The sequence below is a fragment of the Acinonyx jubatus genome, chromosome X (assembly GCF_027475565.1).
Source record: "Acinonyx jubatus isolate Ajub_Pintada_27869175 chromosome X, VMU_Ajub_asm_v1.0, whole genome shotgun sequence".
NCBI classification, from domain to species: Eukaryota; Metazoa; Chordata; class Mammalia; order Carnivora; family Felidae; genus Acinonyx; species Acinonyx jubatus.
The window spans coordinates 9,654,983-9,667,404 of record NC_069389.1 but is presented as its reverse complement, the minus strand read 5'-3'; the positions used below and the strand labels follow the sequence as shown (position 1 = coordinate 9,667,404).

The window sequence follows — 12,422 nt, the reverse complement described above, 5'->3', positions numbered from 1 at the left end:
GGGGGAACATGTAGTGTGAGGTCTGATGTGAACCTTACATGAGACCACACTCCCCTCCACTGTCTCTCATTGGTCTTTGCTGGGCACTGGACTCTGCGGGCGAGGCTGCAAGCCTTCTGGCCTCACACACCAACCTGCCCACGCCCATCCCATCTGTCGAACCTTCAAGAACCAGCTTACCATCTGTCAATCGTGTTTCCCTGTCTCAGCCCGATGCTTGCTTGGAAGTCCCTCTGCCAACCTACCCTGCTTTTAGCTCTGGAGACGTCCCAACTCCTCCCCAAGGCTAAAGTGGCTCCTCTGTCTCCTCTCTATTGCCTCATAGTATCTGTATACTAATGGAGAGATTTCTAGATGTAAAGTATTCAGGAATAGCTTAAAATACAAAGTATACATCCTTCTTTCTCCCATCTTGGAAATAGCACAAAGCTGATGAAACCTGTACTGCACTGTGCAATCTTTCTCACGAGCCACATGAAACATGAAGCTTCTGGGGGGGTGGCGGGGCGGCGGGGGGGGGTGGTTCATGCAAGCGTGTGTTAGATAGAGGCGGTTTCGGCGCAACAGGTAGATTTTGCAGCCGGAAACATTCACACAAGACACCCTTTATGGCTTCTGGCCAAGTCAGGCGTTGGTTAGACGCGGTCCCGTTCACACTTGGCAAAAGCCATTTGATTTCTCATGCTGTATTTATTTTTACTTATTGCAACATCTGAAGGCACGACGCATGGGACCACAGGCTGGATCCAGTTGAGGAGAGGCCTGGGTTCAGGGCCTTTGCTCACCTGCCCTTAGAGAATCCCTCAGATTGAGCCATTTTCCCTTGCGCAACAATCCCTCCACCTTCTAGAGAGACCACTCGCAGGAGGAAGAGCCCGCTCTACTAACGCAGCTGAGTGAGCCCTTTTGGGAAACGAGGCTAGAAGAGAACACTTGGAGCTGCCTTGTTAGGAATTTGGTCTCAGGGCCATTCGATGTCGTTTGTCACAAGCGAACAAGCATTCGTGGAGAGTCTGAGAGGGCCCTAAAACCACATCTAAGATGCTCAGACTGTTAGGACCACCCTTTCCGATCCCAGTAGCACTGGGCCGGGCATTTCCCTTCCAAGGGAGAGGAAGAAAGTCCACAAATTAGGATGCACGCTTGCGAGCTCTACAAGCAGGTTATGCTTCATTACGAAGAAATAAAAAAAATAATAAACAAAAACACCTCTTGTACCGTTTATTAGAAATGCAACATGACTGCAAGACTGCAACATTAGATACGTCTTGCACAAGGGAGCTGCGCATAGAAGGGAAGCCTTTGTAAACATTTAGATTTCCTCATGGAGGTTTTGTGTGTGTGTGTGTGTGTGTGTTTCTTTTTAACGTTACACGGCATTAGCAGAGGAACACAGCTGGTTCACAAGATCTCAAACGGAGGGTGGCTTCCCTAAAGAGTTTGCAAACCCGCATGGCTGTCATCCGATTCACCTTCTTCCCTGCCCAGCTGTGCTGAGAGGGAGGTAAACAAACAAAAGAATGAGTAAATAAAATGGGTTTGGGATTCACTGCCCTTTGCTCTTCTGTCCCATCTCAATCCAAGCCCACGAAGGGAGGACGAGGGGGGACAAAAATCAGGATAAAGCAAAGACTGTAAAACCATTCCTGAAACCCTTGAAAGCGGCTGCAGATGGAAGGACCTAGTAGCTAAGCGAATGCTCTGGGTAGGAGGGTGTGGGCAAGGGAATAAAACTAGCTGAGAAGCGAGCAAAGCCTGCCTTCCCTAGGGTTCGCTCGGGCTCAGTGTGGGTCACCTCCTTGTCTGCAAGCTGCCTGTGTGCTCTGCCACATGGCTTCCGGAGAGAGGCTTCCTGTAGAGGAAAAAACACTGATTCTGCTCTCCTGTTTTCAGCTTTCGAGAGCCTGTCTTGGAGAAGACAATAGACGCTGAAGCACCACGCTGCCTGGTCATCTATTGGGCATACAGATTTGCTCGGAAAATTCTAAATTAATTAGCATTAACATTCCGGCTAACGTGGAGATACAGGTACCCTTATGTGAGGGGGCTTGCAAGGCCAGATTGGACAGAGAAATAGCCTGCAATTATACAAATGCCCGACCCTGACCACTTCAGAATAACAAACAGATTTGAGTGCGGGAGAAGAATCAACTCTCCGTCAGAGATTTCCTGATTTCATTTCTCCGATGAAGGAAAGGGGGTCTTAATCACTTAAAATCCTTCTGTTGCAGATACTAAGTCTTTCCTCTACTGAATGAAGCAGCAAATCCACGGGCTTAGGAGCTATCGGTTACTTCTAAATTGGTAAAAAGGACCAGAGACATTTGGCGGGGTGGTGGAACTCTCCAGGTCGGCCTGTACTTAGCCATATTTGTGCGATTGTTTTTTAGTTTAAAATGACCTTGCGGGTCCTAACTCAGAGCCTTTGTTTTACAGATGAGAAAACCGAAGACCAAGGTCATTCAGTTAAGTGGTGGGGCCAAGGGTCTTAAAAGCCGAGATCCCCCAAGTTGACGCCCAGTTGGCGCTCTTTGCACAAACCTCTCAAAGCCAAGGGCCGGACTTTCTGGGTTAGCATTTTCAACGTATCTTGGGCTTCATATTTCAATAATGATCATCAAGGTTCCTAACTAGGAAGAACAACGGAAGATCGGGTTCCTCTTCTGTCCAATAGATGAGAATGACAGGCTGAGGCCAACCAAAACAGGCCTTGCTTTATTGGGCTTGAATTTTGATATATGTCAAAATATATGACATTAAAAATTTTTTTTAATGTTTATTTTTGAGAGAGAGAGAGAGAGAGAGACAGAGTGTGAGCAGGGGAGGGGCAGAGAGAGAGGGAGACACAGAATCCGAAACAGGCTCCAGGCTCTGAGCTGGCAGCACAGAGCTCGATGCGGGGCTCGAACTCACGGACTGTGAGATCATGACCTGAGCTGAAGTCGGACGCTCAACCGGCTGAGACACACAGGTGCCCAAACAAGCTTAGCCAAGATGATGCTAATGCAGTTATAAATTGTTATTACTATGTGGTTTCAATAATTTTTTTGGGAACGTAAGAGTCTCCAGAGAACGGCAGATATTGTGGGGAAACATTTCAGGAGACTGCTTACCGAGTCTTTTTTTTTTTTTAAGGTATTCTTAACATTTATTTAATGTTTTGTTTTTGTTTTGTTTTTTTCTGTAGGAAAGAGGAAGAAGGAAATGTTACTAAGTTGCTTGGTTTATGTTTTATCAGACTGTTGTTCTGGTGAATTCCACCAATCGGGGGATGTTTCTAGCGGGTTCACGCGTAGAACGTGTGTTAAGACGAGGGTTTCTCAGTCTCAGCCTCAGTGACATTTTGGAACCTTCTTTGTTGTGAGGGGCCGTCCTGTGCATGGTGGGATGTTTAGCAGTATCTCTGCCCTCTACCCACTCGATGACAGTAGCAATGCCTACCCCGCTGAATCATGAAAATGAAATATATTTCCGGATGCTGCTACGTGTGCCCCTGCCAATTTGCCCCTGGTTGACATCCACTGGGTTGGGCAGTCTCTGGAGTCTTCCAGACAGCTTTCACTGTACATCCAAGGGCATACGAAAAACCCTAAATGATGACTCCTGCCTCACACCAGGACTGATCCGTCATCCGACTTCCCCCGTGAAAAACACAAATGCCTGCTATCGTTTGAGGAGGCTTAAGTCAACCAAGGGAAGCATTCGTATCTGCTTGCCTTACAGCAAGGGAAGAAAACTCATTGTTCTTTGGCCATCAGGCAAAACTCTGCTCCGTCCTCTGCGGCTAGGAACAGAGCAGCTCAGCAGCGTGAGGGTCGCCAATGTCGGGTCATGTTACTGGCAGATTCCCTAAGATGACAGCATTCACACAAAAAAAAATCCCACCTGCCCTCTGCTTCTTGGGCTTTTCTTTCCTCCAATGGAATCCATATGCCTGGTGTGTCCAAGTCTGCAACTTGGCGCCCAAGAGCTCTCCTATTAGAATTCCGCGCTAAGGGGCGCCTGGGTGGCTCAGTCGGTTAAGCGTCTGACTTCAGCTCAGGTCACGATCTCACGGTCCGCGAGTTTGAGCCCCGCGTCGGGCTCTGGGCTGATGGCTCAGAGCCTGGAGCCTGCTTCCGATTCTGTGTCTCCCTCTCTCTCTGCCCCTCCCCCATTCATGCTGTGTCTCTCTCTGTCTCAAAAATAAATAAACGTTAAAAACAAAATTTTTTTTTAAAAAAAGAATTCCGCGCTAAATCTTAGATGCCTGGTAAATTCGGATGCCATGATACTCTGCTTCCTTACGCTTGAGATAGAAAGACACACATAAGTTTCAGCTCGAAGGCCAACACTGAGGAAGGGACGTAGCATTTCTTGTTTGCTTTTGTATCAGATTAGCAGGATCTCCAGCCACAGTAAAGATCCGATTAATAGAGATGCCCCGTCTGCAAAATGTAAGAGCGTGAAGCACATGATCTGAGTTTCTAATCATAGATTCCCTTTCACAAGGTCTGTGTGCAAGAGTCTGCGGCCTGGCTTTCCGAGAGCAACTTCCTGCTCGTGTACGAAAATATTTCAGGCAGAGACCTATTTCTGAATCCTTGTCCCTTTTTTTGTTCTCTCTGTTCCTTTTTCTTTCCTTCTCAGACTTTCACCCCCCTTGTGGTAAATCCAGTTGTCTTACTTTGAATACTAATATAGATGTCCTTTGGACCTCCCACAATCACCATCGAGGCCCTGCACAAATTTAGTAAACAAATGCAACCTGCAGAAAGGGGCTTTTACATTCTGTCCTCCCTCCACCCCCGATAAAAGCTATCACAGCCCACATAGGCCTGGATGAAAGGAGATGGCGTTATTTGTTAAAAAAATAATAATAATAAGTTACTGTCTCCCAATAGGAAATGTCTTCCAGTTCTACCAGCTTCTCTAATAACTTTCAACCCAAAGGAACTCTTTCGGGTTCAAAACTCAAATGACTTGTAAGCAAGTTTTAACGTCAGCCCAAATGCTATATTTTTTTTTTTTTGAGAGAGAGAAAGAGAGCACGTGCACACATGCGCATGGGGGAGAGGGTCAGAGGGAGAGAGAGAGAATCCCAAGCAGGCCCCACGCTCAGCGTGGAGCCTGACATGGGGCTCGATCCCACAACCCTGGGATCATGATCTGAGCCGAAATCAAGAGTTGGACGCTCAACCAACGGAGCCACCCAGTCGCCCCCAACCCAAATGCTTATATACCTCCGTGAAGTATACAGACTGGCAGAGAATAAAAAGCCATAATAGCACTTTACTATTAGATTTGATACTTTGTTCTCTACGGATATTTCCTCCAGAACCCACTTAATTGAATCTGCCTGAATTTGTGATTCCTTGTTATTTGATTCTGTGGACATTTTTAAAAACTCGACCCAAACTGAGCTCAGAATGTGGAAACATGCTAAAATCCTTTTCTTAATGGAGCTACATTCTAAGGACGGAGGAGGAAAGGGGGGGGAGGAGAGAACAAGCAACAAACAGAAAAAATCAGTAAAAGTACAACGTTTGTGTGGAGGTAATAAACAAAGTAGAGCGGAATAAAGGGAATGATGCTTGAGGTTGGTGTCATTGGAGATGGAGGGGGTGAGGACAGGCCTCCTTGAGAGGTGACATCACCGCAAAGACATAAAGGAGGTGAGGATTGCCAGAAGGGGAAGGGCGGGGGGAGGATTGGTCTTCCAGGCAGAGGGAACAGCCTGGGCAAAGGGGAGTGAAGGGCAGGAACACATCTGGTGCAGAGGAGAAACCACACGCGTGGAGGCCGGTGTGTCCAGGAAGGGGGGGAGGGGGCTGGGAGGGACAGGAGGTAACAGGGCCAGATCCCACAGGACTCTGCAAGCCACGGTAAGGATTCAGCTTCTACTCTCAAAGAAATGAGCCGTTGCAGGTTTTAATTAAGTAATAAACATTTTTTTTTTTTTACTGAGGTAAAATGCACATAATATAGAATTAACCATCTGAAAGTGACCAATTCATAATGCTGTGCAACCCCACCTCTGTTGTCTTTTTTTTTAAGTTTATTTATTTATTTTGAGAGAGAGAAAGAGAGTGAGCCTGTGTGCGGGAAAGGGGCAGGAGAGAGAGAGAGAGAGAGAGAGAGAGAGAGAGAGAGAGAGAGAGATTCTCAAGCAGGCTCCGTGCTGACAGCACGTGGGGCTCGAACTCCTGAACCGTGAGATCATGACCTAAGCCGAAACCAGGAGTCAGCTACTTAACCGACTGAGCCCCCCAGGGCCCCCAATCCCACCTCTTTTTGGTTCCAAAATGTTTTCATCACCTCAAAGAGAAACCCCCAAACCCATAGAGCAGTCACCCCCATTCCACCCTCCCCTTCAGCCTCCGGCAAACTCCGGTCTGCATTATGTGTCTATGGATCTGCCCATTCTGGATGTTTCGTGTAAAAGGAAATCAGACAGTACGTGGCCTTCTGTGACTGGCTTCTTTGACTTGGCATAATGTTTTGGGGTATTGTAGTATATATCAGTAGTTCATTCCTTTTTACGGCTGAGTAATATTCCATTGCATGGAGAGACAATTGGTTTACACACTCATCAGTCCATAGACAGTTGGGCCATTTCCACCTTTTAGCTATTGGGAACAGTGCTGCTAAACATTGCAGGTTTTTAAGTAACAAAGAGACATGATCTCACTTCCATTGATACAATACCTACGACACTACCGTAGGAGTCATTTAGAGCCCAACTTAGTAAATCCATTTTGTTTTAAATGACAAAAGTTAAGAGGTGAGGGTTTCTCCTGCTGCATTCACTGGACCCCTCCTTCTGCCCCGTGTTACCACCTGCTTGGCTAATTAAAATAGCGACTTGCGCCAGAACGATTATTTAAACCGTTATAAATTTCCTCTACCATTGGCCATGAAAGGCCAATCAGCTACTGAATATAAGAATGTCCTCATTATCTAAAAAATAAATGTTTCCAAAATTGACATTGGGATTTTAAGAAAGATGGACAATAATGATTAAGAATGAAAATTCTCCAGGTGCCTGGGTGGCTCAGGTGGTTAAGCATCCGACTTCGGTTCAGGTCATCATCTCGCGGTTCGTGAGTTTGAGCCCCTCTTTGGGTTCTGTGCTGACAGCTCAGAGCCTGGAGCCTGCTTTGGATTCTGTGTCTCCCTCTCTCTCTGCCCTTCCTCGGCTCGTGTTCTCTCTTTCTGTCTCTGTCTCTCAAAAATAAAAATAAACATCAAAAAATACAAAAATAAATGCAGTCCTCCAGGGCACCTGGGTGGCTCAGTTGGTTAAGCGTCCGACTTTGGTTCAGGTGATGATCTCGTGGGTCGTGAGTTTGGGCCCTGCGTCGGGCTCTGTGCTGACAGCTCGGGGCCTGGAGCCTGTGTCGGACTCTGTGTCTCGCTCTCTCTCTCTCTCTCTGTCCCTCCCCTGCTCACGCTCTGTGTCTCTCTTAAAAATAAATAAATATTAAAAAGAAATAAAACTTAAAAAGAAATTAAAAAAAAACTGAAAATTCTCCAGCCAAAAGGGGAAATGATCTTGCTTGAGAAAACAGATGACTTCATGTAGCGTGCTGTCCTGGGCTGGATCCTGGGACAGGAAAAGGCCAGCATCTGTGTCCCTGCGCTGACACTGCCTGGCGCAGAGAAAAGTTTTCAGCACTCGGGCTCATTTTTCCCTCCTCCACCAAATAATTCAAGTGCCTGTGACCTGCCAGACCTTGCTGGGTGGCAGAGAACAAATAGCCATGACATGCTTTCCCTGCGTCACAAAAGCAGCGATGAAAACCAAATGGGGCCGAGAGGCATGCCCTCCGTGCTCAGGGAAGCCAATCCCCCCCCCCCCCCCCCCCCCCCCCCCCCCCCGGCGCACCAGAAATCGAACTTTCGAACTTGGGTTTGAAGTTGCTTCTGGCTCCTTGGCTCTCCCTCCGCCAAACTGTCGTGAGTCACAGGAGTCCTTCTGATAAGGGAAATGAGGAGTGTTCCCGGGACACCATCTCCCCCCAGCCCAGCCCATCCCCCCGCCCCAGGATGCGCACGGACTGGTCTGGCTGGAAAGGCTGCGAGACGGGAACCCTCCCCCACCCCCCATCTCCCAAGCAAAAGCTAAAACCGGAAGCACTTCCCTTTTCCAGCAGAGAGCCTCCCTCAGATTTCCTCCCCAGGGAGTGCGGTAGAGAGGTCGAGGCTGGAAGGATAGTGAGGGGCAGAGAGGGCCCCTCTGACATCTTTACCAGGCAGAGCCAGGGTAAAGGGGCAAAATCAGCCAGCCTTGAAGACCAAAGTGCATCCCTAAACTCAGTTTCAGCCTCTGCCGCCTTCTTGGCAGGGTGGAGGAAGGAGGGGAAGAGGGGAGGGATGAGACCACAGGCTGATGTGGGATTTAGCGCACCCCCAGGCTTGCCATTCTGTCCATACAACCTCCGAAGAGAAAGCGGTTCTCAGAGGAACCCGAAATAAGCCATCGCTCCCTCCAGGAGTCCCCTCCCTAATGTCCCCAATTTGGAGGGGGAAGGGCTGGCTGCTCAAGAAAGAATTCTTTCCAAAGGACGGATTGAAAGTTTGCAAACTACAGCTGTCCGCCCCAGGCCATAATCATAGCCCCCCCCCCCTTCCCACCCCCCCAGGCCACTTGTTGGAATTGTGGTTCCGAAAAGTCCAAGTGCATTGACCCCGCTGGCGAAACCAGGTTTCGGCTTTCTCATGCCCCCAGCCTTGGCCCACTCGGCGTTGTCAGGCAAGTCTCAACTTTTACATCAACTCCTCTGGGGAGTCACCCCTGCTTCTTCCCCCGCCCACCCCCAAATCCCAGCCAGTTAGATTCGGCGCCATTCTTTATCACTCTGTATTCTGATGTTACACCTCCACCGGCAAGGAGTGGGCAGGTATTCAAGAAATGTTTTTGGAACGGATGGATGGATGGATGGCTGAAATTATAAGCAACAAATAACTCAGTGTGCCCAGTACATACCTCCTTACAAAACATGTTGATAGATAGAGGATAGGTAGGTAGATAGATAGATAATCTGGTTGGAATTCATGAATCCCCGAAGAACAAATATTTTTTATTTTCATTACATCAGAGTAAAGAGAGCCTCACACCTGTAAATGACTTGACCAAGTCACGAGTGATACAGTCACGTTCTAGTTCATGGAGATACTATTGCCTATAGTATGATGTGTTTATTTATAATTTTGAGGTTCATTTTACTTGAAAAAAAATATTGTGGGAGCTCTTGGGTGGCTCAGTGGGTAGAGCGCGTGGCTCTTAATCTCAGTGTTATAAGTTGAGCCCCTATTAGGTGGAGAGATTACTTAGAAAAAAAAAATCTTTAAAATAAATATGGTGCAGGGCGCCTGGGTGGCTCAGTCAGTTGAGCACCTGACTTCAGCTCAGGTCATGGTCTCGCGGTTCATGGGTTCGAGCCCCGCGTCGGGCTCTGTGCTGACAGCTCAGAGCCTGGAGCCTGCTTCAGATTCTGTGTCTCCCTCTCTCTCTGCCCCTCACCCATCTCAAACCCAAACAAACATTTAAAAAAATATGGTGCCAGCCTTGGAATTAATGACATTGATTCTATGGAGAATATATATCGAATATAAAAATACAGGATATTAAAGTTCAAAGAAACTTGCAGACTCATCTGGGCCAAGTCCGTTATTTCGCTGATGAAGAAACTGAAGCCCAAAGAGGTTAAGTGACTTGTCCAAGGTCACACAGCTGCTAGGTAAGAGTCAGGAGTGGAATCTAGATTTTGTTTCTCAGATACTAAATTCAGTACCTTTTGTACCATACAACAAAGATAATTGGCTTCTAAACAAACTCTTGGAACACAGCGTATTTATATCTTGGGCCTGCTTGTGTTTATAAACTACACATGCCCAGAGTTCCCAGAATGCTTCCCGTTGCAGACATCCTATGCCAGGTGCAGAACACAGGGTCCCATGGGGTGACAGAGTTCAGAGTTAGCTTTGATGTCAACTTACCTACGTTCAAATTCTAGCTGTGTGACCTTTGGTAAATCACTTAGCTTCTCTGTGCTGATTTACTGCCTGTAAAATGAGGACAAGAGTCCCTACCTCAGAGGGTTGCGCTGACGATTAAATTATTTACTAAATGTAGTGGCTCATACTAAGTGCTAGCAAATGTCAGCTTATCTGATCTTGGTTCAGAAAACAGCTCCTGACCTCCTATATGAGGTCACTGGTAGTCTACCTGAGTTGAGGAGAGTAGTGACCAGAAAGGGTCATGAGGAGGCCTTCTGGGTGCTGAGAATGTTATCTTTCCTGCTCTGGTAACTGGCTTCGTGGTCATGTGCGGCTTACAAAATCTATCAGGTTGATCCATATAATTACCAAGAACTGTGAAGGGTCTCAGATTTGACCCTCCTTGCAAGCTGACCAGTTAGCCGGCCACAGTTCTGTGGATGCCACCAGAAGACATGAGACTCCTGGGTCAGAAACAAAGGATCTCATTGCTCATAGCACAGCAGGCAGCATGAGCCTCTTGTTTGCATCAGTCACCCTGGGCCCCCTAGTCCCTGGGGACCCCTGGGCAACACGGAGGGGCCCATGGGATGCCGAGCACGAGGTAGGTTTGTGTCCTGATTGAAGAACCCAGACTTTAGAGAAACCCGAAGCTTCTAAAATAGTAAGTCTGCCTGACCTTTGCCCTGGAGAGAAACACAGTCTTTATTACATTGGACTGGCTTTATTATGCTGGACCTTTGCTCGGGAGGGAGACCCTAGCTTTGTCTTCCAAGGCTGTTTGCTCTATAAACATCCTGGAGAAGAGAATTCAGAATGAGGGAAGTCAGTGCTGCCAGCTAGACATGCAGAAGGGCGAGGGACCTATGAAGAATGGTCATCCGACAACATTATGTACACTATTCTGATGTATGTCCTCCTTCAACAAAAAGTTTCCAGAAAGTGCTACCTGAGGGGCGCCTGGGTAGCTCAGCCGGTTAAGCGTCCAACTCGATTGCGGCTCAGGTTGTGATCTCATGGTTCCTGGGATCGAGCCCTGCAATGAGCTCTGTGCTGTCCTGCTTGGGATTCTCTCTCTCCCACTCTCTCTCTCTGCACCGCCACCCGCACCCCCCGCCCGCCCTGTGCGTGTGCTCTCTCTTAAAAATAAGTAAATAAACATTTACCCCAAAAGGACTAGCAGCGCTATCAACAATAGCCAAATCGTGGAAAGAGCCCAAATGTCCATCAACTGACAAATGGAGAAAAAAGATGTGGTGTATGTATGTGTGTGTGTGTGTGTGTGTGTGTGTGTGTGTATAGGAATATTACTCAGCGACCAAAAAGAATAAAATCTTGCCACTTGCAAAAACGTGGATGGAACTACAAAGCATTATGCCAAGTGAAATAAGTCAGTCAGGGAAAGGTAAATATCCTATGATTTCACTCATATGTGGAATTTAAGAAACACAACAGATGAACATAGGGGAAGGCAAGGAAAAATAAGATAAAAACAGAGAGGGAGGCAAACCATCAGAGACTCTTAAATACAGAGAACCGACTGAGGGTTGCTGGAGGGGAGGTGGGGAGGGAGAGGGGCTAACTGGGTGACGGGCATTAAGAAGGGCACTTGTTGGGATGAGCACTGGATGTTGTATGTAAGTGATGAATCACCAAATTCTAGTCCTGAAGCCATTATTACACTCTATGTTAACTAACTCGGGTTTAAATTCGAAAAAATAAAGTAAAATAAAAAATAAAAGGCCACCTAAAAACAATGTTGTTCTATGGTCAAATACATTTGGGAAAATCTGGAGTAGGTGTTTCTTTGTCAACAGTGGACTTAGCAGAATTCTTCCTATGCTAATGTGTGTCGTTCATCTTCAAACAGGAGGCCCGAATTATACTTGTGTCTCAACGTTCGGTGCTTCTCAAACTCTTCCTACACGTTCATACAAAGCATTTGGGGATCCAGTTAAACGCGGACTTTGATTCTGCATTTAGATCTGGGGCTCCCAGGAGGTGTGGGTACCACAGCTGGTGAACAGCACACTTTGAGTAGCAGGGGGCTGAGAACCTCTCCTTTCAAGGAACTTCTCACAAGACTGGATTCCGGCAAACGTGCTGGGAGAATACGGTCTCGGGTCTAGCCCCACCATTGCGTCCAATCTAATATGGGGGGCGGGGAACCAACACAAAATTCTCCAGAGCAAGACCTCAATGATTTGTAATTTTGGTCACTCAAGGCTGGGTGGATGTAAAATGCAGAAATACTAAAATGCTGAGGAAAGTTCGAAGAGGACAGAAGGACAGTAAACCCTTGGGTTGCGAGGAACTTGTTCTGTGAGTGTTCCGCAGGACGAGCAAACATTTCCAATATATTTTAATTTGGTAAACGAGCGATGTCTTGCGATATGAGTAGTACGTGATGTGCTGAATGTCACATGATCACAAGCTGATGG

The 12,422-nt window shown here is 47.2% G+C and overlaps 2 long non-coding RNA genes across 2 annotated transcripts in view; one reads left to right on the top strand and one right to left on the bottom strand.

Annotated features, from left to right (window-relative positions):
- LOC113597709 (uncharacterized) overlaps positions 1–12,422 on the bottom strand; it is a 212,918-nt gene that overhangs the window by 137,295 nt on the left and 63,201 nt on the right. The window lies entirely within an intron of this gene.
- On the top strand, positions 1,207–3,944 carry LOC128311551 (uncharacterized). Its single transcript, XR_008290007.1, has 3 exons — positions 1,207–2,028; positions 2,232–2,349; positions 2,437–3,944. It is a non-coding gene; the product is annotated as an uncharacterized LOC128311551 (long non-coding RNA).